The sequence below is a fragment of the Sebastes umbrosus genome, chromosome 10 (genome assembly GCF_015220745.1).
Source record: "Sebastes umbrosus isolate fSebUmb1 chromosome 10, fSebUmb1.pri, whole genome shotgun sequence".
NCBI lineage: Eukaryota > Metazoa > Chordata > Actinopteri > Perciformes > Sebastidae > Sebastes > Sebastes umbrosus.
In genome coordinates this window covers 22779260-22804709 of record NC_051278.1, presented here as the reverse complement: position 1 = coordinate 22804709, position 25450 = coordinate 22779260, and the positions used below count along the sequence as shown (strand labels likewise).

Genomic DNA, 25450 nt, shown 5'->3' with positions numbered 1-25450 from the left:
AACCCCCAGCCAAAAACAGCATTCAGGTGGTCAAAGTTTCTTTTGTCACGCCCCTCGGCTTCTGATACCGACTCACAAGTCCCCCTTTAGTTCTATCAGATACAAAACGGCCGTATTTCACGGATGGGAACTGGTTGTGTTATGTGCATGTGTTCCAGTGATCCCCCTGTTCCTCTTTGAACTGTGAGTGCAGCTATGATCAGTGTCTGTCGAGAGCAGCGCTGAGCCACAGCCAGCAGACAGGAAACCTGCATTCATTCAAAATCCGGCAACTGATTCTCTGATTCGCTGCTTTGTTTTTCACTAACGCCGCTCTCTCTCTTCAGTCACTCTATAGCTCACTCAACCATCATTGCTCTCTCTCTCCCTCTCACAAACTGCAACCGACAACGGTTACATATTATACATTAAATTAAGTAATTTAAATACATTTAATAGTTTAGTTTATTTGATATTACTTCTTATTTTCTCTCCATTATGATTAGATTTAGCGTAACTGCCTTATTTAAGTGGTATAACAAACTCAATCACTAAGATATTGGAACATCAAAATAGATTTTTCAATCAGGAAAAAGTAGGTAAATTAGCTTTAGCTAAGTCTATCTCACTAGCCTGCAGTTGCTGCAGTTTGGCTTTAACTTCTCTTTGTTCTCTAGTTGTTAAAAAACTGTACATGACTTTTTTAGGGTTATTTGAAAATCCATTTTATTTAACCTTGTTTCTAGTTCTTAAAAAAAAAAAATACATGCTGCCCAAAAAATAACACATTTCTGGCAAAATAATTCAGGGTAAGATGTCAAAAAGTCAGATTCTGGTCTTAACTTTGACCAAATATTTTGCATTTTGGCTTTGTAGGGCAGTAGCTTTAGTGCTCCAAGGCAGTAGTTCACAAACTTTTTCCCTTCAAGGACACCTAAACCCTTATACGATTTTGTCCCAGGGTATCCATCTGATGTCATTTAGCTTTTTAGATTTTATTACAGAAAGTGTATGAAATCCATGACCAAAATAGTCATACATTCTGTTCTGTTCTGAGTTATTTATGGATGGAATTAAAGAGAAAATAAATTATTCCCCTTTTTGCTGGGGACCCCCTGGAGTCCCCTCAAGGAGCCCTGGGGGTCCCCGGACCCCACTTTGAAAATCACTGCTCTAAGGGATGGATTTTGTCTATAAATAAACATAGTGCTAAGTTTATAGTGCCTTTCTTGGTAGTTGAATTGCAATTTGAGATGCTCCTTTGTAGCTATAGTCCTGCTAAATTGATGTTTGTATATTTACATAGAGTGGATACTGCAAATATTTGTTGCATGTTCTTTTTAATGTATAATTGACCATCGGTTATGCATATCCTAAGACATGTTACTGTATGTGTTTGTGTGCCTATGTTTGTTTTACCTAAGGAACAATCACTTTTTATTGGTTTTGCTGTAACCCGTGTGTTTTGTTGAAGTTAACCGTACTTTATTCATCTTTTGGTAGCCCAAAGTTCCACTGATGTAGGCCTATGTGTAATAATAAGATTGAAAAAAGTTATTTATATATATATATATATATATATATATATATACTGTATGTGCTTTTTGTTTGCCAAAAAGAGGCCTAGGTTAGATCTCTTATAAACGAGCTATTATAAAACTAACAGAAATCTAAATAGACTTCCTTTGGGGTTATTTGAAAATCCATTGCATTTAACTTTGTTTTATAGCTGACTTATAATACAAGTTTTGTAGCGGACTTCTGAAACATGCATCAGATCAAAATCATGTTTATATGCAATTCTCATCAAATTAGGAAATGTCATAAAGTATCAAGTCAATAAAACAATGTTATGTATGTTTCTTGAGCAGTTTACGAGGGCCCGCGGTTAAATTGAGCACTCGTGTTAACGGTGTAAATCAAATTTTCTCCAGGAAGGAGAAGGAAGATGAGTAACTAAAATGTTTAAAAGATGATTTGATTATAGACTCTTTTCCTTTTTATATCTTATTCCATAGCCACAAGCACCTCATTTAAAAATAGATTGTTTGGGTTTATAGAAGAAACATCTACAGATAATATTGGCAGTTACTGTGGGACGCACATTTATGTGTTGAAATAGCGGCTGACAGTGAGTCTGCAGAATTATTGTAAATTTTTTTGGGACGGTGGATGTTTGCCATCATGTGATGCCCTTATCAATAACCAGATATGATCGTTATGGAGCATTTATTGGCGCCTGTGAAAACAGCATCTGAAAACAGCATCTGAAAACAGGCCTTCCATCATTTTCATTACTCTGGAGAGTTTAGATGATTACAATTGATCTTCCTCCAGAGAGGATAAAATCCAAGCCAGAGGAAAAAAAAAAAAATCCTCATTATAGAGCCAGGATCATTGTAGCCATGGTTCAAAGGCCAGTGCGATTTTCATCATAATTCCATTGTGCAATTCAGTAAAGTTTCCCATACAAATGTGAAAGAATTCAAGAACAATGGGGCATAATTTTGAACATAATGTATGCTGACCTAGAAATCCATGCATATTAAGATGACAAACTAATAGCAGACAGTGCTGAAGAACAGAGTGTTAACTAATTAGTCCTTCATTTTTCTAAGGATGTACTTTTAATTGTGCGTTCACATCCTAGGACTACTGCAGTAATTGAAATCAAGCACCAGCCATTCTACAGATGATCCCATCTGCTCAGTTTGTGCTTCATTTGATGCAACACAGCAAATCAAATGCAGCATTTTGTCTCATCTTTAAAAAAACCTGCATCTATTCAGCTGCGGAGGAGCTGAATAGATGCTAATAAAGCGAGGCCAAGTAAAGTCTCAGAGCCCATTATTTCAGTTACTTACTATTGTGGTTTGGTTATGTAATGATGGTGAGTTGTCATTTTTTAAAGTGAATGTTTTCTACTTAGCATTGAAACCCCAGAACATCTACGCCCCGCTGTACTATGAAGGAAATTCTTTAGAGCAGTACAGCTGTTTACAGTCTTTCTACCATTGTTAGCGCTGTATTATAAACTGTTTAAACCTTCACTAATATAGAGGCTGTAAAGCATTGCCGGAGCAGAGCACGACTGCAAACATGCTGGAATGTTAACTGAAGCAAAGAGTAAACCAACCATGAATAAAGCAAGTTTATAATGAAATATGACATTTATAATCAATAAATATTTAAGGTGGTCCCTCCAGCTTTGGCCTAATGCATAATTAACGCGCTTTACATAAATTCATAATGATGTAATGACAATAGAGGACAAACACTGACGGTCTCTATTTGCGTATGAGGTGTAACACATTGATCTTATACTGCTGCTCAGGGCGTGTTTTATTAAAACACAAGCATATGGAGCGTTGGACACCGTTCAACTGCATGTCAGTGTGGAATTCTCTCTGTTGAATATTGACTGTAAAGCTGAACTTTAGTCTGAGCTTGTTCATTACAGCCAACAATATGAAACAATGGCATTTCAGAGGAAGACATGGATTCAGCAAATTCAACACGGTTCATCCTCTGGGGAGCTCTTTATATTTCCTGGAAATCGTCCAGTTAGATTTAGATACCGGTATTTCTTCTGTATGAGTGGACATTGTAGCCTGATGGTGGTGGAAACTAGGTCAGAAAGTCATCATAATACTAGAATTAATCCTCTAGGGACAACCCGGTCCAACTCGTCAAGTACCGCCATTTGTTAAGTGCCCCTTGGCATTGGATACAGAGGCACGGAGGCACCCTTCAATGACTGTATGTGACGCACCGGGCTTTCAACTAACTCCAATGTAAAGCCACCGCAGCACTATCAGACGGTCAGAGCAAGTGATGTATAGTAATAATTGCATGAGAGTCCGCTAAGGGCTGGTGGGTAAACCAAGCCCTTAGCGGGGACAAGGACAACTCTCAGACCGTCAATCACAAGGTTGCCACGTCCTAAAGCATCCCCTGCTTTATGGTCTATTTGACTCTAAATGGGACCATAATTTACTAAATGAACATCATGCTATATTGAAGAAGATTGAAACTAGCGATTGAGACCATAAACTATATACTATAATGTTTACTGAGGTAATAAATCAAGTGAGTATAGGGTCATTTTCTCATAGACTTCTATACAATCAGACTTCTTTTTCCAATCAGAGGAGTCGCCCCCTGCTGGCTATTAGAAAGAATGTAAGTTTAAGGTACTTCCGCATTGGCTTCACTTCTCAGATCTGAAGGTTGCCCACTGCTTAGTTGTTTGTCATGTGACTCATTAGTATTGTTAGTCCTGCGAGTCACTTGAGTCACTAGACACGGGAAGTTAACGTCAACCACGACCATTTCCTAACCCTAACTAAGTGGTTATGTTGCCTAAACCTGACTTCTTGTGAAAATTAAAGTTCATTTTGAAAGGACACTATGCATATAACAAGCGTTTATTAACACGCTTTCCCTGACACGTGTAAGAGTAATGTAAGAGGGGTAACCCCGTGCGTCAGTCTCCGATGTCAAAGGGCACTGAACAAGCGGCGGTACTTGACGAGTTTGGAGTGAGAATGTGTTGCTGGGGACAATGCATAGGTCTACTCACAGTAACGTATACGTGAACGCATGTGGTGGTCATGCACTGCATTTTTGCACAAAATGTATTCTGTGCCATAAAATGCATTTTCTTTGTGCCGCATTTTTTTGCTTCAATGTCAAGCAAATTAAGTGTATTTATGAAGTATACAAATTAAGTATAATTAAATGTCAGTGTAATTACCATACTTATTTGTAGAACTCTGGACAAAAGGTAGTATTATGATGCTTGGTGAGAATTTCAGTTATAAACCTTTGTGACATTTGCCCAGGATTTAGGGTATGTCATGAAATTTAATTTTACTGAGATAATGGTAACTGTATCTTTCAATTCCTCATGCTTTAGCAGTCGCTAAATTGACATGATAATACCCTCATGTAATGGAAGAGACTGTTGATTGTAAGAATATCTGATTTGCTTCAAGCTTGAAAGCAACTCTCAAGACCTGAAGGATTGAAGTTAGGGTGGGTGACTATGGAGGTGCCAAGAGAGTTTCTAGCCAAAACCTGAAAGGCCTGTTTAATCTGGCCCAGAATCTGATGGTGTTTATTGATTTTCTTTTTTTTTTGTTCATGTGGCACATGCCCCAAAGGCAAAGGCAAGTGATGCATGGTTGGATCTTTTTTTATTCAATCAGACAAAGATGAACTTTGAAAAAGGTTAATAAAGTTCAGTGTTTACCAGTTTTCAATAATAAATACCCAGATGTTTTGAAAAAGGAGCCGATTGTTTGAACTGTGATTTTACACTATGTTCCCATCCAATCCATCCTTTTTTAAATTATATTTTTAGTTTTTTTTCCCTTGCATAATACAGTACACTAAACCTACTTATTTCACCAGCTGTCTACAGTAGCTCAGCAATAAGAAAACTTCACAGCTTGTCTTTGATGATTCCTATTAAATCTATTGGCTCCGTTGTGGGGGAATTTTGAAGGTGTGTGGTGTACAGCACCTGCACTGTTCCAGTGTTATTGTGAGACAGCTTTTGTTGTAATTGAACTTCTGGATCAGTAGATCAGTCCACGAATAAATAGTTGAGCTAAGGAGGAAAGCAGAGCTCATATTTCTTTGTTTCTGTTTTAGACTGAGGTCTGCATTGACTTGTTCTTCTCTGAGAATACTGTTAAAAAGGCTGAAGAACAAAATAGTACTGTGATAAAACTACACTTTCATTTTTCTGTACTTTAAAACTGTAACAGTCAGTGATTTGCCATCATTGAATTTTCAACCTCAGAGGTACCTTACATATTCTATTACTTCTAATATAAGACAAAAAGACGGCATTAAAGGGTAACTTTGTTATTTTTCAACGTGGACCCTATTTTCACATGTTTTTGTTTCTAACTGACTTATAGCAACAACAGTTTCTGAATTTGGTCCAGTGTTGAGGGAGAACAATGTAGACGGCAGGCTGCAATGCAATCCTATTGGGGCAAGCTGGCACTGTCATTTACGTCCACTAAAAGTGCTTGTTTATTGCCATAACAGAGAAAGAATGCTTTAAAGAGTGGAACCTGTTGCTGCCCGATATTCAGATTTCACAAAGAGACTTCTCCTTGAGTGGGACTGGGACACAATACCAAACAGACCGAATCAAGAGAAAGGTAAGATTTTTTTTTTTTATTTCTCTGTAGGGTCCTTTCCATAATGTTGTCAGACACTTTTAATAAACAATCTGAAAAACAAGCACTTTTAGTGAATGTAACGTTACATTGATGCTGCTCACAGCTCCTTTGGTAGCTGCCGTTCGCAACATTCTCCCTCATCTTGAACAATTTCATGAATTGTTGTCCCCATTAGTCACTTACAGTAGACACAAAACATGGGGTCTAGGTTGAAAAATACCTAAGTTACCCTTTAGGTTTACAACGAAAAGCAGTAAATATTCAAGACCAGTGTTTTGTTTTGTACTTAACATTAGTGACGTTTGTGACGTGTTTTACGTACTCATGTTACCTTGTTTCTGTAAATATTTGACTTAGTTTACATACTTATTTTAAGGCGCTTGTATGAAACGCACCGGGTGTTCAATTAACTACAATATAAACCCATCCGCGTCAATATTAAATGCTCAGAGAAAGTGCCCCGGGAGTGTGGTGATGTAGCTTTAAGAGCGAAAAGACACACACCGGGCGGGCAGGAGGGGCGGTGGATGGGTCCAACAAACACAAGGCTTTCCTCCAGGAGACCGCTCTTTGTGTCCCGTGTGTTTAGTTTCACTTTCACCATACAATCAACTGTTCATTTGTGTCTTGTGTTCACAACGTTCAGTTTAATTTTCATTGAACAAATGTAGTTGTTTTAAGCCCAATCATGTAGTTCTTTCCTAAACCTAACTAGAGTGGTTTTGATGCCAAAAATAAAGTGATGCCAAGGGGTGTGACGTCAAGGGACAGTATGTGACAAGTTGGGATGAGAACGTGTGGGTAATATTTACGCCTCGGAGAGGCAAAACATGACACTGACGTGTTATCCTCTGGTAGACAGGCTGGTCTATTACATGCTTTGGTGTGATCGCCACACATTTTTCTTTTTGTAGAAATAAACAAGGAAGGCCCATTGTAGATACACTTTTTTATTACCAACTCAGAATGACATTAAAATAGGCATCTTCACCAAAACAGAGAGAGAAAGTTGAGATACTGTAGACTATGAAAGAATCTAAGAGTGAGGAGTTGTTTTCTCTTCATTCTTGAGATAAATGTAACACAATTTTTTTGTCTTTTAAGTATTTGTAAAAAAAACCGAAATGCTCAACCTCGTCTGGTCTGATCCGGTCTGTATTATCGATAATAAAGTTGATCATTTAGACAGAACCTTAGAGAAAATGTCAGTGTCCACATCCAACAGCTGGATTCTAGCGGTGATATCCATTTGGGGAGATCGCAGCAGTAGAGAAAGATAACAAATTCTAGCTAAAATGATGGCAAACATTTCTTAACTTAATTGAAATTTCCGAAAGAGAAACCTATCAGAGCTTGACGGTTTCCCAGACTGCACAGTAATGCAGAGAGGTTCACGGATGGCTTCAGTCATTTCTCTTGAGGTAATACACTGATTTAATGCCGTCTGTTGAGAATCACAGAGGTTTGGCAACAAGATGTAACTTGGAAAGCCTTTTGAATTATTGACCTTTCCTTTTCAGCTCTATATATCAGTTTGTAGAAATGACAAAAGCAGTATTACTTTTAGAGTACTAGGCGGCTATTTGCCAGACATGCTCTTGATACTAGCTACAGAGTGATGCTTCAGGATGGTGGCAAGAACAACACCTCATTTTCTGCCACGATTGTTTAGTTTTATAGTTATTTGTTTTAGTATTTTGTCCCCAAATATGTTGGCATCCAACAAATATGTTGGCATCCAACACATTTGGCTTCACATGCAGCAATTTGATTAATATGCAAATATGCCAAAATCAAAGACTTCAAATCAAACTCCTTTCATTTTTAGCATAATGAAATTTCCATCAGATATCAGTCGGAGGTCCTTTTGAACCAGGATACAGAAAAGTAAATTGTGCACTGTGCAACATGTTTTAACGACCAATGACGGTAGGCCTATGTACAGATCTCTGCTTTTTTAAAGAGCCGGCATTAGCGTCTTATTTTACCGACGGCTCAAATACTTGGACCACTCGGGTGACATATGCAGAGGACTCAAATTTTGACACTGCAATCTTTCCACTCCTACAGTAGGCTACATAAATCACTGCAAGGCAGAGTGGGGGGAAAGAAGCTAATGGAGCAAGGAGCACAACCATGTCATCTCTCAGACAGGTTTACAAGGCGTCTAGTATACAAACTTTAAACTTCTTCCCACACACTTTCTGGAACTTACTGGCAAACACACCTGGACGACGAACTGGAAACTAACTTTATGAGCTCAGAATATTTATTATTGTCATCGAGGATATACTCTGAAAATGGACATGTATCTGCAGTCGGTCCAGATATGTCAACATCCCTGGAAAGTCCCTCTCATTGTGTCCTCAAAATGATTTGGCACTTGGCACCCATGTTCCAAGAGAAACACAGCAAAAGTGCCATCTTGAATGCCTCTATGGTAGATAAAATGCGATAAAGTTCTCTCTAGGGTGCCCTTCAAGAAGAGAAAATGTGATAAACTGCCCCCTAGGGTGCCCTAGGTAAATGTACTTAGTTACATTCCACCACTCCTGCTAATGGAGTATTTTAACATTGTTCTATTGGTACGTTTGTAAACGATCTACTCCTTCCACCACTGAAACTCAAGGTCCACGTACTTGCTCTCGACTGCATCACGTGATCTTCATACATATTCATTTGAATTTTTTCTCCCCAGGTGCCGCACAATTACAGATTACATTTTATGCAAAGGAGTAACACGTGCAATCATACTGTATCAACCAAGATGAACATATCAGAAACCAAATCCCACCTCTTATTAAATATGACATTTTGAATGCTCATTTTCCCAGAGAGCACATTACGAAAAGATGTAAATACCAGCCCATAATTTAAATATCAGTACGTAATTTCAGATAGAGCTCGCATTCATGCGTGCGCCTTTGTATCTTTACCCTTTTCCCCGCATTCAGGATGAACCGGTGCTTTTATTTCCAAAGTCAGTGCGTAACAAGATAAACGATGCTTCACTCCAGAGTATTGATTCCTCCGTGTCACAAACAGATGCTCTGTCATTGGCTGCGACTTCACAATCATATTAAGTTGACAACAAGGTGAAGGCCATGTTATAACTGAATGACAGCTCGTCTCCTCCAGATACAGATGGCTTCACATTTCCCTCCCATCTCGGTGCACACATTCGTAACAGCTGCTGCGTATCATTTCGGCGTTGGTTAATAATATAAGATGTATTAAGGAAGCATATTTATATCGCGTGATGTGTTGATTTTAATTCTATAAGTCTTCTGTTTGTGTAAACGTGATTTTCCATTGTTGTGTCTATTGTGGGTTACGGTTTGAAGCCGCGAGACAATGTGCAGACTGTATGGGCCAGATTTACACTCTTGTTCCGCCTGTTGTCTCTGTGCTCTCCAAACAGATGCTCCATCAAATCTCTTTACACTTGGCTGAGCAATGGGAGTTACACACTGTCACTCCATGGCCCCCATTCAAAGACTTCCAATGTATAAGCTGTCATTCACCGTGATAGCTTTCAGGAGTGTGTGTGTGCGATGCGTGTGTGCCTGCTTTGCTCCTGAACATATGCCAGTGGGCTCTTTCTTGCATGTCTCTTTATTTGGAAATGCGTTGTAAATTCGGTTTGCCAGTAAACCAGTAATATGTGTGCGCTTATTCACATCTGGTCTTTATCCAAAAATGACAGCGCTGTAAAACATTAACCTCGTATGAAGTCTCCCGCGTGTTCGGTTACATTTTTCACCATTTCCTCTTATCGAGTTATTTTTATAGCTGCACTTCAGCCAGTCATTAGGATTTTGCTATCAGGGAGGGCTTTGCAGATCAATGCCCATCTCTGTACAAGACAGGCCAGAAGCTGGATGATATATGAATGTGGTCTGTTTGGCGTTCACTAATAAGGCTCTTCTATACTGTCATCTACAGTGCTGTGTGCTCAGGAGAATCATACAATCATGGGCTACAACTTCAGCCCTGTTTTAAGCCTATATTTATTTACATTTTGGCAAACTGGCACCATTAAAAGTATGCCGTATTAGTTATTAGCAGTCCCTGTTTGCATTGTATCCATTCATGTACAGACAGCTATCACTGGATCCCTTTGATACTGAAGAAAACTTAAAAACGTGATGACTCTCAGGCAAGTTCTGGAGTGTCTTTTTTCCTCTGATTTCCAAGCAGATTTATGAACGTTTATCTGCGATGGACATCAATGATAATGATGTCCTCAGAAAGTGTAAGTCACACTTAATCTATACGTTATCTGTATCATGTGTATGATATGATATGATATGATGGTGCAGCCACCTCACAGCAATAGGTCTTGGGTTTGACCTCTTGTGTCCTTCTGTGTGGAGTTTGCATGTTCTCCCTGTGTTAGCGTGGGTTTTCTCCGGGTTCTCCATCTTCCTAAGACATGCAGGTTAGGTTCATCGTTGACTCTAAATTGGCCGTAGGTGTGAGCGTGAATGGTTGTCTGTCTCTATCAAGGATGTCCAAAGAGAACTGGATATAGCGTTGTAGGCGGGGACCTATGAGAGTTGCTCAGTGGTGCATGAAGCCAAAATGGCTCGACTGCCGAGTGATAAAGTACCTGGATCATCCGGCGATCTTCCACATCAATCGGGCCCATAGAGCAGGCACGGTAGCATTTTCTTTAACTCCGCCTCCCAGCTCTCGATCCAGCCCCCGTCTGGGGCTCATTCACATGAACGGAGGAAGGGAAATAACTCTGGATTCGGCTATTGGTGCATTTTACAACTTTTAAGACCCAATGATTGACCTGAAAGTCTTTTTGGGCCCAATGGCATCACGTGATGGACACAGATGTTGCAGTACCGCCGTTTGGCTTCTACGAAAATAGGCCGGCGCTCTCCCTGGGGGCTTGGTCTCTATGTGTCAGCCCTGTGATAGTCTGGCGACCTGTCCAGGGTGTACCCCGCCTTTGCCCAATGTCAGCTGGGATCGGCTCCAGACCCTCCCGCGACCATGAATAGGATAAGAGGCTACAGATAATGGATGGATGAATGGATGGATGTCTATGTGTTCAGATTTGACTGAGTTTTCCAAGAAGGAAGCCAATTTATTGGCCAAACTACAATTAAACTTTTTGTTGTTTATAGAATTCCAGCACGCACCTGTCTCTTTCACCTCACACAGTATCTTTGCTTTACCTCGTGCCTCAAAGTTTGAAATTATTATTATGTATTACATTGCCTTGCTTTAAATCCCAGATCTGCAGATCATCTCTCTCTGGTAGTGAATTTAGAAGGCAATGTCAATGTGCGTGACTTTATAGTAATGGACATTGCTATCAATCACATCAAATGGCTAAAAACCCTCCACATTATGAATTAAAGTGACAATTCAAAGAGTTAGTGTGCAAAAATGCAAAATGAGCAGTCTTTTGTGCAGCAGAGCACAGTGTTTCTCTTGACTTCGACTGTGTCATACAGACTGTCTTCAGCACATCTGTCTTTACTCACACTGTAAAGCTGACATCATCTCTCTCCCCGCATGCAAACCCACGCACACGCACCCACTCTCCCCCCAGCACAGGCCCTGTAGACACTTCTAGAGCACGTGTATGGAGGAGGGGGTAAATAAATCAAAATCAACAGCAGGCATCTGTTTTAAAACAACTGACAGGATCCAGGATGCAGAACCCCAAAGCAGGCACATCGAAGGTCAGTGGAAAAAAAAAAGGAAACACAATATTGTCTCTGTCTTTCAGGCTGCAAGCAAATGGGGCCAGTTTTTAGCCATGTTTTTTTGTTCCACATAAATCACACTAATAAGAGTTAGGCTTAATCACCAAGGATACAGATAAGAAAATGGCTGAGATGTTGCACTCTGTTGTCAAGGAAACTGGTCAGAATTGGCTGGGTGGCCTTGGAAGCTCACAGTAAACTGTTGACGAAAACCATCAGATACATGAAGCACAGGGAGACAAAATCTTCAACCTCTGTTTTGTTGAGTTTATTTTTTTTACTGGCATGATGCTTTAAAGGTGCAATGTGTAAGATATGGCCAGAATTTTAATTTAAAACATTTAAAACATAGAATATAATCTGAAGAGGTTACAGTGTTGACATTATGTCAAAGACATCTAGGTATTGTGTTTAGGGCTGTGAACGTTAACGTGATAATAACGCTTTAAAGCAAAACTGTTTTAACCCCACCCGCATTAAAGCAATTTAAGATTTTTAGGTTGTAGCAGGCTCAGTTTTAAAGCTAGAGTGAAGATACTGCTATCATATGAAACTATAGAAAACCTAAGGAATCTATTGGTACCAACCATGTCATAGTAGCTTGTTGCAAAGGAGGCTAAATAACGTTCCAAACTTATGCTACATTTTGGCGAGGAAAAACTGTCATGGCCATTTTCAAAGGGGTCTCTTGACCTCTGACCTCAAGATATGTGAATGAAAATGGGTTCTGTGGGTACCCACGAGTCTCCCCTTTACAGACATGCCCACTTTATGATAATCACATGCAGTTTGGGGCAAGTCATAGTCAAGTCAGCACACTGACACACTGACAGCTGTTTTGTGTTGTTAATTGATTTCCAATAATAAATATATACATACATTGAAAGCTACATAAAGAAAGCATATTTGCCCACTCCCATGTTGATGAGAGTATTGAATACTTGAAAAATCGCCCTTTTAAGGTACATTTGAACAGATAAAAAATGTGCAATTAATTTGCAATTAATAGTGATTAACTATGGACAATCATGCAATTAATCCTCTTTATGGAGCTGGCCGCTGTGTTTCTAAGTAGCCCTGAACAGACAAACCAAACACCTGCTCTAGATAGGGACATTTGCATTTTCATGTCGTTGACTATCATGTCGTAGTTCTCCTACACGCTTGGCACACAGGAGAAGCTTCAGTTGGTTGCAATCTGCAACCTTACTGTTAGATAACACCAGATCCTACACACTGCACCTTTAAGAGTATGACATGTTGGACAATTAAGTGCTACCTGAATATGCATATTAGAAAATAATGATCTGTCACATTTAAGAAGGACCTTGTTTAAAATATGTGAGCAATATTCTTCATGCAAGTGGAAACTGTCGCCGCAGATATTCCTATTAAACAGTCACTTTAGGGATAAGATATTGCCGTGAGTGTGGGTAAAGAATAATTCATGGCTGGTGTGTGTGTGTGTCACAGGCATAGAGGTCTGTGAAAGACACATTATGATGTGGGCTGAGTAAACACATCACAACAAGCGCGATTACAGCCTCTCATGCTGGAATTGAGTCTTCGCTCTGAATCTTTGGCAAAATATGTGCTGAAAATCTGAACATGATGTCTTTTTAGGTGGATTTTTCTTTATTATGAACTCACATTTCGCTCTGTCAATTAATGAGATTTTTGCTCCCCCTGGAAGGCAATTAAACAGTGGACCCTGTGTTCCCCCGTCCCTGCCAATATTCTGACAGTTCTCCTTTATCAACACACAACTATCTAATACCAATTACTGTCTGTCTTTTCAAATACATGCAAATTAAAGTTGCAGCAAATTAACTGGCTTTCCAGCTTATCCCGGGCACTGAAGTGTGGATCCACCCACTGCTACTATATCTTTCATTTTGTCATTATTTCATCCTCCAGTCAGCGTCGGTTCGTTCTCAAGGGTAATATGATGGGAAGGAGATTAACCTGACCCAACTCGTAATATCTGATTCAGCTGACACTGATGCAGCTGTTTATCAGTTATGTGTGTACAAATTTGAGTCTCTGCGGGTTAGAGAGAGAGAGAGAGGGAGTGATAGAGTCTTACTATAGATGGAAAAATGTGGTGAAATACACGACCAGAGCACTTTATGTAATCATAATCAGCTTGTATTTAATATAACTTCCTCCCAATGATCTAGCCCCCTCTAGTGTGTAAAGAAATGATCACGTAGGAGACTCAGAGGTCCTCTTTAGACACTCATACATCATATATGCAACAGACAGTTTCAGTGTATTATTCACATATTGCAGCATTTGTAACATATTTTATGGACTACAGAGGATTGGCTGGTAAAATGAATAAAATCTCATTTTAATGTCAGGTTGCATCTTGGCTCCCGAGCCAGTCAATGTCTGCTCTCAGAAGCTAACAGACTGCTGGTCTTACTCTGCTGTTGCATACATTTGCTTTTCTGATCAACCAACTCCTCCAGCATCAGAGAAGTTGGCTCTCTCAAACCACCAGGGGGCACTATGAAACAACACAGCCATTAGCAAATTAGCAAGGGAGTCATAAGGGATGGTTATTTCTCCAGCTGTTTGTTGCTGCGTTACTGAAAATGAAATTCAAAACAAACAGCTCTGTTTGGTACATTTTCCCCTCATTCTCCCCTGCTACTCCTCTGATTCGTCCTCATATCACTTTTTTTCGTTCCTTTCTTTTTTTCTTTCTGTCTCTTTTTTCTTTTTCTAAACCAACCGGTGGTTATGTTGTCTGGAATATGCTAATCTGCTATGCACCGGCAACTCCCTGGGTGAAGATCACTTATTAAAAGCATAGTTGCAAGGGTTTATGCAAATTGAGTCAAATCAAAGCGAGCTTTCCCTTGGTTGGTTACCCCTTTGCATACATTGTGAATCCGAGACCAATATTTTATTCCTGATATTCCTTTTCGCGGAGAACTGTGCCACTTTTCGCATCACCTCCAAGCACTCCTTGTTGTGTATTTAATGTTGAATTCATGTTGCTCTGCTTTTTTGTTTTTGCTGGTGTGTTGCTGCAGACAAACAGTTTGCTTGTCTGCAAAAGGAGAAGTTTCATTTCCCGTTGAGTGGATTGACAGATTTGTTAGAAGGAAAAGATGGATAATATCCGCTGTGGCCAAAGGCTGCCGTGAAGGAGTCTGACACAGACACTGATTAAGCCTCTTGAGATCTGAGGGGATTGTGGGTCTTAGTTGAGGGAGAGAAAGAGAGAAACAAAAAAGAGAGGAGTGAGCAGGCTAAGGAACAAAACTGCAAATTGGATGAGATGCAAGTGTCCTGTGGGTGTGCTGGCTTTTGTGTAACATGTTGTTCAGGTTGGACCAGCAATCAGTCGTGCTTCCTTAACTCCAGACTATTAGGTGCAGGAAAGAAAGGGACAAGCTCATCTCAGATCAACAAGGAGGAACAGCATTAAAGGATAATGTGCTGCATTGTTTGTGGGCAGCGTCATTATTTGGGAGAAAGTCACACTTTATGAATCAGCTGTGCCCGTTTCGCATACAGCCATATTGTAATGAAGGACTTAATTGGACCTCTTGAAATGCATATGGGTCTATGTTTATACCACACCGATGCAGACACACCTGACTTCTCAAATCACCCCTGCCCTTTAGCGCACCTTGTGCTGTGCAAAGGTGAGTCCTCTATGTTCCATATTTATATTTTGACAGTAAATGAAGTAAAAAGGGCAGAGGTCAATGCCTGCCCTCCAGGCAAATATGCAGACTCTGCAGTCTTGTGTTGGGTACTAAATATCACCAAGTGTTCCTATTACTGGTTTAGATTGCAGTCTAACTGGGAATTTTCCAACTTAAAGAGTAAGGACATCAGTCATTACTCAACCGTTCCCTTCAGCCACGTGGCGGGATTGATTAAATATATTGAATGTTTGCTCATGCGTTCAGAGGCAGAAAGGCACATTTTAGCCGTGCTTTACAAATGGCATTTTGCACAGACAGCTGAGAGTTAACATTTCACCATCTTTGTCGTGTCAATGTGAATATAATCTCTGATGAAAACAACTCATGAAAGCACACGTAGCTCAGTGACAACTGTATAAAAGCCATCATTTCCTTGAGAGTCTTACTTTGCTGTGTTTTTGAACAGATATGTGATACTTTTAGTGAGCTACCTCAATATATCAATGCCATATCATATTAAAGGTGCTCCCAGGAGTATTACTGATAAACGTGTTCTCATACAACGGTTCGTAGGATATCTTCGCTTTCATTTGTTTTCCTCAGAATGTCCAGGAGGACGTGTCAATTTCCGCTTGTTCCATGCATACAGTGTTTTCAGAATAAACTTCTGTCTTCACAGGAAACAAGTTCATGAGGCTTAGGCAAGAAAGCTATTAAGTTAGGTTTAGGAAAAAATCAACTTGGTTAGGATTAGTCAACAAAACTACTTAGTTAGGTTTAGGAAAAGATCAACTTGGTTAGGATTATGGAACAAAATTACTTAGTTGGGTTTAGGAAAAGATCAACTTGGTTAGGATTAGGCAACAAAACTACCTAGTTAGATTTAGGAAGAGATCAGATGGGTTAGGATAAGGCAACAAAACTACTTAGTAAGGATTAGGAAAAGATTGATTTGGTTAGGTTTAGGCAACAAAATACTTATAAAGGCTTAAGAAAAGATCAATTTGGTTAGGATTAGGCAAAAGAATACTTAGTTAGGTTTAGGAAAAGATTGATTTAGTTAGGATTAGGCAACAAAACTACTTAGTAAGGATTAGGCAACACATCTACCTAGTTAGGTTTAGGAAAAGATCGATTTGGTTAGGTTTAGGCAAGAAAAATACTTAGAAAGGCTTAAGAAAAGATCAATTTGGTCAGGATTAGGCAAGAAAAATATTTAGTTAGGTTTAGGAAAAGATTGATTTAGTTAGGATTAGGCAACAAAACTACTTAGTAAGGATTAGGCAACACATCTACCTAGTTAGCTTTAGGAAAAGATTGATTTGGTTAGGTTTAGGCAAGAAAAATACTTAGAAAGGCTTAAGAAAAGATCAATTTGGTCAGGATTAGGCAAGAAAAATACTTAGTTAGGTTTAGGAAAAGATTGATTTAGTTAGGATTAGGCAACAAAACTACTTAGGTTTAGGAAAAGATAGATTTGGTTAGGATTAGGTAACAACACTACTTAGTTAGGCTTAAGAAAAAGATTGATTTCGTTAAGAATAGGCAAAAAACTACTTAGTTAGGCTTAGGAAAGATTGTGGTTTGGCTCAAAATAACACCAGAAGTGGCGTTACTTAAGTACGTAATTCACATGACTAAAAAAAATCAACGTTGACTTTTAGTTTCACACGGGACATGAACGCCAATCTCCTGGGCAAAAGTCCGGTGTTTTTTGACCCACTCATCCACCCCGACCTCCTCCCTATGCAACGTTCGCCACTATTTATATTTCCTAGTTCAAGATTACGTTATATACTGTACTTACAAATTGATTTTGTGGGATATTTATGAATTACAGTGCATTACTTTTTTATAGCTACGAATGAGACCAGCCTGTACTGATACACATACTACATCAAACATGTATAATATCTGAATATTGTTTTGAATGTAATGTCCATTTTAGATGTAAATAAATCAGTTTGCTGTGGCACCACAAACAAAACACAAGCAGCGCCATTGTGTGTGCGTGATGTCTTCACAAGTGTCTTTTGTCTAGACGTATTCATTCAGACAGCTGCGTTCTTCTGTGTCTTTGTGGGTCAATTCAGTAAGGTTTGGACTATAAGGGGATCACTTGAGCACATTTCAGCGTTTAACCCGAGCATAAACCCCATCAGCGCAGTAGAGACAGCTGTGGATGATTCCTTAATCCAAGCAGACACTGGGAGAGGGATTCATAAAGACAGAGAGGCTTCCAACAGCATCCTCCCTACTGCAAACCAGCGGGGATAAAATTCCCCAATGTGAATGCAGAAGGGTTTGCCGATTGCAAAGTCTAATTGCAATATTAATCAATTACAGAGAATAAAAAGCTCATTTTTATGCCTACCATGGGTGGCTGGCGTGCTGACTTCCTGTATTCTTTATTCACCGGATCATACGAGGTTTGTGCTCCGCTGTAAGAAAATGAAATTACCCCACTTCACTTTGATATTTGCATATTCACTCAAAAACAAAGAGCTTCTTATGCAGTTGCATAGTAGCTACATCATACAAGTGTAGCACATTGAATGTTTGCCGGACTCCTGTTGATATAGTTGCACAGAATCAGCCCCTGCATTAATGGTGAACGCAGTTCAATAATGTCTCAGTCTGGATGAAAGCAGCCCCCCATAAAAACCATCAGAGGGCAATCGATGTGCTTTCATCCCCAGGACGGAAATTGCACTCATATGGCTCAGACTCTATGAAGGTCCCCCATCCAAAGCCAAATCATTAACATCAAACTTGCAGGAAAGAAATCAAAATGTCAGTCTGCCCTGCAATCTCTGGGCAGATGAGTATTGCCTCTATTTCTTATACAATTTCATTCTCCTCATATCTACTTCTAGTGTTGCCTACTGTAGGCATATTTCCCCCAGCATGATTTGACTGTACTCAATATGGAGAGCTGTGCATGTCGTTGGACAACGTTTTCTATAGAATTATTGTACATACGTATCAAATAAGCTACTATGAATAATGGCTCTGAATTCCCTAATGACTTCATTACCTTGTACATGGTTAATTCATATTAAATGGTTCATCCAAAGTACAAAATCATTCTTTTTTCTTTTTCACTATGCAGATAGTTTTGGTTTTATTTACCTATTTCTAAGATTTGTTGGAGTAAAATTGACTTTACTTGACGTTGTGGTGCTCACAGCATCTAACTAAAATGGAAGGAGTCTCTGTCTGTATGTCTGTCCTTTGATTTTCTCGACAACCGTTCAACCAATTGACTTCACACTTCTTGGGTGTATTGCTGTGGATCCAAGGAAGTGCAGTGTTGCGTGTGAGCTCTTGAGATCCACGGGACATATTTATTAGTAGAGGGTTATGTACCGTAGGCTTTAGTATATTATAGAAGGGACCCCTATTGGCTGTTACACCGCCAAAGGCATGCTGTGTACAGCTCGCTCTCCGACGCTCGCTACAGTACATTTAAGAACAGATGAATAAAGAGAGACCGGAGATGTTTACATTTCCAGACATTTCCAGCACCCGCGATGTAACTTTCTGAATGAATGCTTTTGTGTCCCGGAAATAGCTGGTCCCAAATAGCTAGCTGTTAGTAAAATGTCACATAGGCATTGCTAGGTGATGCAACTACATCATGGCAGGTGTCTTGCTCAGGACTCAAGGAAGTGCAGTGTCGAGTATGAAGGTGTTTGGATGAGCAGTTCTCGAGATTGCTACAAGGGAGGCCAAGCAATCGGCCCGTTCTGAACAGGCATGTTTTGAACGGGCACTGCACTAGTTAAAAAAAACAAAACACTACAGAGTAACCTGCCAGGACCCCCAAGCTAGGGAACTCATAAATTAACACTGCTACTCCCTTGACTACACATTTAATGTATATTTTATTTCAATTTAGCATTTATTCTTAACTCCTCCTCTTGCAAATTTGTTGAAGACCACTTGTCAGGCTAGTAACTTTGAGTTAGACTAGTTTTATGTAAACTTTAAACCTTGTAGAATACTGTATATTCTGTTTCTGTTGTATGTATTGCCTTTTTAATTTGTATTATCTGTATAGTGCATGACTTTCTTTTACAGGAACAGTGTGTAACATTTCAGGGGATCTATTAGCAGAAATGGAATATAATATTCATTACTATGTTTTCATTAGTGCATAATCACCTGAAACTAAGAATCATCATTGTGTTTTTGTTAGCTTAGAATGAGCCCTTCATATCTACATAGGGAGCGTGTCCTCTTCACGGAGTCCGCCATGTCGCTCCGCCATGTTTCTACAGTAGCCCAAAATGGACAAACCAAACACTGGCTCTAGAGAGAGCCTATCACGTTTTGACGTTACCTGAAGGCCACCGTAGTTGTCCGACACGCTTGTGCAAAACCGTGCTACCGCCAGCCGCCATCTGACTTCCGTTGCTCCTAAAGTAGTGTTATTATGGTGAGGATGGCCTCTGAGCAAGGCGAACGGCGTTACCATATTTTTGCACTTGGCGGCCCACATTACGGAAAAGGAGGAGTGAGCTGAGGGGTACTCAGTTGGTTGCAATCTGCATTCACACCACTAGATGCCACCAAATCATACACACTATACCTTTAATTGTAGTTGTGTTGCTTGTCACTTTAGATTTCACTAAATACAGGTTCCTAAATAAAGGTTCACATTTCTTCAAGTCTTTCCTAAAACAATATTCAGTTGCTCACAATCATTTAAAGTCCTTGAATTCTTCTTGTTCATACTGGAGATCCTTCCAATAGTGATGGGGGATAATAATCCACATTTCTTGTTCTGTGCAAAAATATATTCCAAAGTTAAAAGGGATAGATGGTTTGACTTAAAATCACTACTTGGTTATGGTTAGAGGACCTTTGTTGTCATGGTTACAACAATAACCCCTCTGTTACAGTTATGGAATGACTGCATGGTTTCTCTCCGTGTTTGATGTACATGTGGAATACGTCTTCCGTAAAGTGCCTTTTAAAAAGCAGCCAGAAGATACCAGCTTTTTTTGTTTTAACCTGCTGCACAATGTGAAGCACAGACGATTTCTCTCCCACCTGAGTCTCTGATACCTTTAGCAAAAATCATGAATAGTATCACGATCTATACTTGTCAGGTCATTGTCTACTGATTCAAAGCACAGGCAGACCAAAGAAGAATGTTAATTTATTGGAAATGCTGTGAATGTTCAAACGGTGTACAGTAGCATTCATCCTTTTGATCATCTGGCATTCATGTTAAGTTCAATGTATGCCAAGGCCTCCCGTGATGCATCCCACAAAAACAAAAATACATACAAACACAAAACGCTCTCTCTCTTCTTCCCTCTCCTTCTCGCATTTCTTCCACTCTTTGTGCAACATCAAAATAGTTTCAACTCTCTGAAGCTCATTTTATTTGGTCCTTGTGGTGGGAATGCTACTTGTGTGAAAGACAATTACTTGCATTTATCAGCACTCGTCACCTTGACAGTGTGTGCGTACCCACTGCAACGCTATATTGTTACAAAAGCAATTAGCAACCTAAAAACAACACTGGCTCACTGTAGTGCTAAATTGAAATAATTCAAAGGCAGATGACATGTAATTGCCATAATTAAACTATAATGACTGTATAGGATAACTGTTTCTTTCACCATTATGGATCATGATTGGCATAACCTGTTATATTTAGTCCAAGTCTGCGTCTAATCTGAGCTGCGTTGGAAGGTTTTTGTGAGATTTGTTCTTGCGTTCCGTTAGGCATTTTTTTCTCGTTTGAACAGATAAAGTCATCTCCGATTGCCTCAGATTCCTTGTTTGAATATTTAACTTTGTTGGTTTGAATGTTTGAATAGTGTCATTCGTATTGATTGATCCAAACATATTACACCGAAATCTGTAATTATCTCTTCTCAAATATGCCATTGTCAAATTTTCAATCTCTTGTCAAGACTTTGTTGGCTTTTTGTTACAGTACGTCAAGATGTCCCTCAATTTGGAAAAGCATCATTCTCAGAAATTCAATTTCCTTTGTTTCTAAATTTAGTCTGCTCTCTCCTCTGAAGGACTGTACGGAAATTATTAGGGGGGAAGAGAGTTGAATATTTTTTCTTTTTGCTGAAGGAAGGATTGTCGATAAACAGGACGCATCATTTTGACAATTACTAATTATACTTCTGTTGTGCAATTTGTTGGCTTTGAAAGTTATCATCCCATTAACGTATCATGGTTTAAAGCGACTATAATCAGTATTGTGAAAACAATGTGACTGATAGGTGTTTCTATTATTTTTAGAGCTTGTTAAAGTTAACACGATAATAACGCGTTGGCACAAATTCGTTTTAACGCCACTTTGATGCATTAACACAAGTTGTGATTCCAGATGGTGTAGCAGGCTCAGTTTTAAAGCTAGAGTGAAGACACTGGTAGCATATGGAACTAGAAGACCTTGTCGCGAAGGAGGCTAAATAATGCTCCAAAGTTACACTAAATTTTGGTGAGGAAAAACTGTCATGGCCATTTTCAGAGGGATCCCTTGACCTATGACCTCAAGATATGTGAATGAAAATGGGTTCTATGGGTACACACAAGTCTCCCCTTTACAGACATGCCCACTTTATGATAATCACATGCAGTTTGGGGCAAGTTATAGTCAAGTCAGCACACTGACACACTGACAGCTGTTGTTGCCTGTTGGGCTTGAGTTTACCATGTTATGATTTGAGCATATTTTTTGTGCTAAATGCAGTACCTGTGAGGGTTTCAGAACAATATGTGTCATTGTTTTGTTTTGTTACTTGATTTAAAATAATAAATATATACATACATTTACATAAAGCAAGCATATTTGCCCACTCCCATGTTAATAAGAGTATTAAATTCTACATCAGGTACATTTTGAACAGATAAAAAAATTAATATGCGATTAATCGTGATTAAATATTTCAATCGATTGACAGCCCTAATTATTTTATAGGGTAAACTAAATAGCAGAAACACCTCTCCTGCCATACAGTTTAACAACACCACAAACAGGACTGTTGTATTACACTGCTTTTGATTTAGCTAGGTGTACCTAATAAACCTACCTAATAAACTGGTAACTGAGTGTATATCTTTCAAATAAATGTACTGTAGTGGAGTAATAAGTACATTTCCCTCTGAAATGTAGTGGAGAAGAAGTAGAAAATGAAAAAAAATAAACACAAGTAAAATACCTCAAAACACTGCGTCACGCTTTGAAAATCTGTTAATCAGACAGAAATACAGTATGCAGTTCATGATTATCATTGTGCTGGTATTTAGGTGCTGTATAGACACATCTTTATGTTTGTGGCTAAAGTGAGTTTTAGCTCAAGTGACACAGTGCAAGGTTTGGCTTTTGTAGCATAAAACCAGTGGCAAAAATATCAATACGAGGGACAATTTAACAAGACCCAACACACACAGACCGAAACAAACACTCGCTGTCTCACACACACACATGCTCATCAGGGACAAGGATACAATCGTTTTCTTTGACATGAATCAATGTTGACATGCTCTTATTTCCAGAGATGAAGCTTCTTCTTTTTTTTTCAAAACTCTGAGATGAACTGAACGGAAATTCTACGGCGTCGGCTGGTGCGGGCGACACAGCTGCCTCGGTCAATAGGCCAGAGCTGCTCATGGACTCGGAGCAGACGACAGTGCCGAGCCAACAGAGCCGGATCAAACGGCTTGATCTGTAAAGGACTTGACTCGAGACACAAATTGACTGGGGGTGCAGGAGAGAGCGCCCCCTCCCCAGTCAGATACCTTTCACAGTTCATAGACACAGAGAGGGGACACATATTTGGAAGCGTGCCACAGTCATTAAATCCAGGGCTATTTTTGTATTCTGCGCACACATCCGCTGAAGATCTGTCGCCGTGGTCTCGATATCACGAGAGGGAGGAATCACCTTTGCCCCCGACTCCCTCCCCTGTTTGTGACGGAGGGACTCATGCTATTAGACACCACAGGAAAGGATTTCACTCTTGTTACACTCCTGACTGCTGATTGAACACCCCGGCGCTATCTGTTACCAGGAGAGTGGTCTGCTGCCAGAGGCGCTTCATGTAGTAGTAGATTATTTGCCTCCACTCAGATGGATGTACTTTACATGACATTAAACAGAAGCAATATGGGATACGCCTGGTACAAACCCATCCCCGTCTCCTCCCTCCCCTTTGAAGAGCGTGGGAGAGTTTCATGCCCCATTCATCTCGTAAAGCTAACATCTTATAGTCAGTGATTTTTATTCTAAGGGGATATGATGTGGAGTTAATGGTCACATGCACTTTAAAAAAACAAAGATAATGTTGTTTACATATGTATTCACAAATTGGCAATCATGTCATTTGTAGTGAAAATTGGACTCACTTTCCAGCGTAGGATTTTGAAACATGCATCAGCATAGATCTGGCAGGCACTCTGGGCTAAGTGTTTCTAATGTCTTGAGAGAGAGTAAATAAAGAGCCTAATGTGTTGTAGTGCACACATCTAAATAAGACTTGTCAAGAGAACATAATCTCCTCTTCCCATGGTGCCTTGTATATTGTGATGGCTTGGCCTGTTTGTTTTGCGTTCAAGGGACCGCTTTGAAAGGGAAATGATAGTGATATTTTCTCGTCAAACGTAATGACTTCTCATTTTGAAATCTTAGAATTCGGCAGCGAAGGGACATTGTGAATCCAGATAAGCTTTGGGCCTGGACAGTCTCTATTCACTAGAGACATAATACTAAAGTGTTGATGATTACAAAATAATGTGAGTGATAGATCAACTTCAGCATCAAAGATGGAACAAAAATGATTAATTGAAGCTACACCCAAATTTTTATGATATTTAGCCGAGTCAGTATATTAAATTGTCAATACACTTTGTAGTGTCAGTTGGATAATTAAAGAGGAATTAATCAACTGTCTTTGTTCAAGATTAAAAAATATTGCTGGATTTTTGTAAGAACTGATTATTCCGCTGGAATAATTGCAAAGAACTAATGCATCATTTACATTGTAACATAATTAAAAGAAACGTTTTTCAACTTAGATCTTATTAAAATGTTTCTGGTAAGGCTGTCAATAGATTAAAATATTTAATTGCATGATTGTCCATAGATAATCATTTTTTATCTGTTCAAAATTAACCTTAAAGAGAGATGTGTCAAGTATTTAATACACTTATCAACATGGGAGTGGGCAAATATGCTTGCTTAATGCAAATGTATGTATATATTTATTATTGGAAATCAATTAACAACACAGAACAATGATAAATATTGTCCAGAAACCTTCACAGGTACTGCATTTAGCATAAAAAAATATGCTCAAATCATAACATGGCAAACTCAAGTCCAACAGGCAACAAAGCTGTCATTAGCAAAGACATTAGCGGTGCTAGAACAAATTTGCATTAATGCATTATTAACATGTTAACTTTGACAGCCCTAGTTTCTGGTCATTTGCAAAATACAAATGTGATTATGTTGATAGGTCCTGTGGCTGTGGAGGCTATGTCCAGGAATACTTGAGTGAAACGGACCACACCCATGATTTGCAATGAGTTGGTAACGCTGAAAATGAAATCAACTATTTCTTCTTTTTTGATTATTGTATTTAACTGGAGTGATACAGACCGTATTATGATTTGCAATTGTGTTGGGACACTGGAGTGTAACAGACTATTTCACATTTTCTGATTGTTGAATTGTCAGGAGTTTTCTTGTCTCTGTGTGTGTGTGTTTCTAGTCTTGTTCATTCTGTAATGTTGTGGCTATTATGGAAGTTGTAATGGTTGCATTGTCACTATGTAAAGTCTGTTTTGTGGACCCCAAGAGAAATAGCTGCTGCAATGTTGTAGCTAATGGGGA

The 25450-nt window shown here is 39.3% G+C and overlaps 1 protein-coding gene across 1 annotated transcript in view; it reads left to right on the top strand.

Annotated features, from left to right (window-relative positions):
• Positions 1-25450, top strand: part of sorcs3b (sortilin related VPS10 domain containing receptor 3b) — a 165955-nt gene that overhangs the window by 53791 nt on the left and 86714 nt on the right. The window lies entirely within an intron of this gene.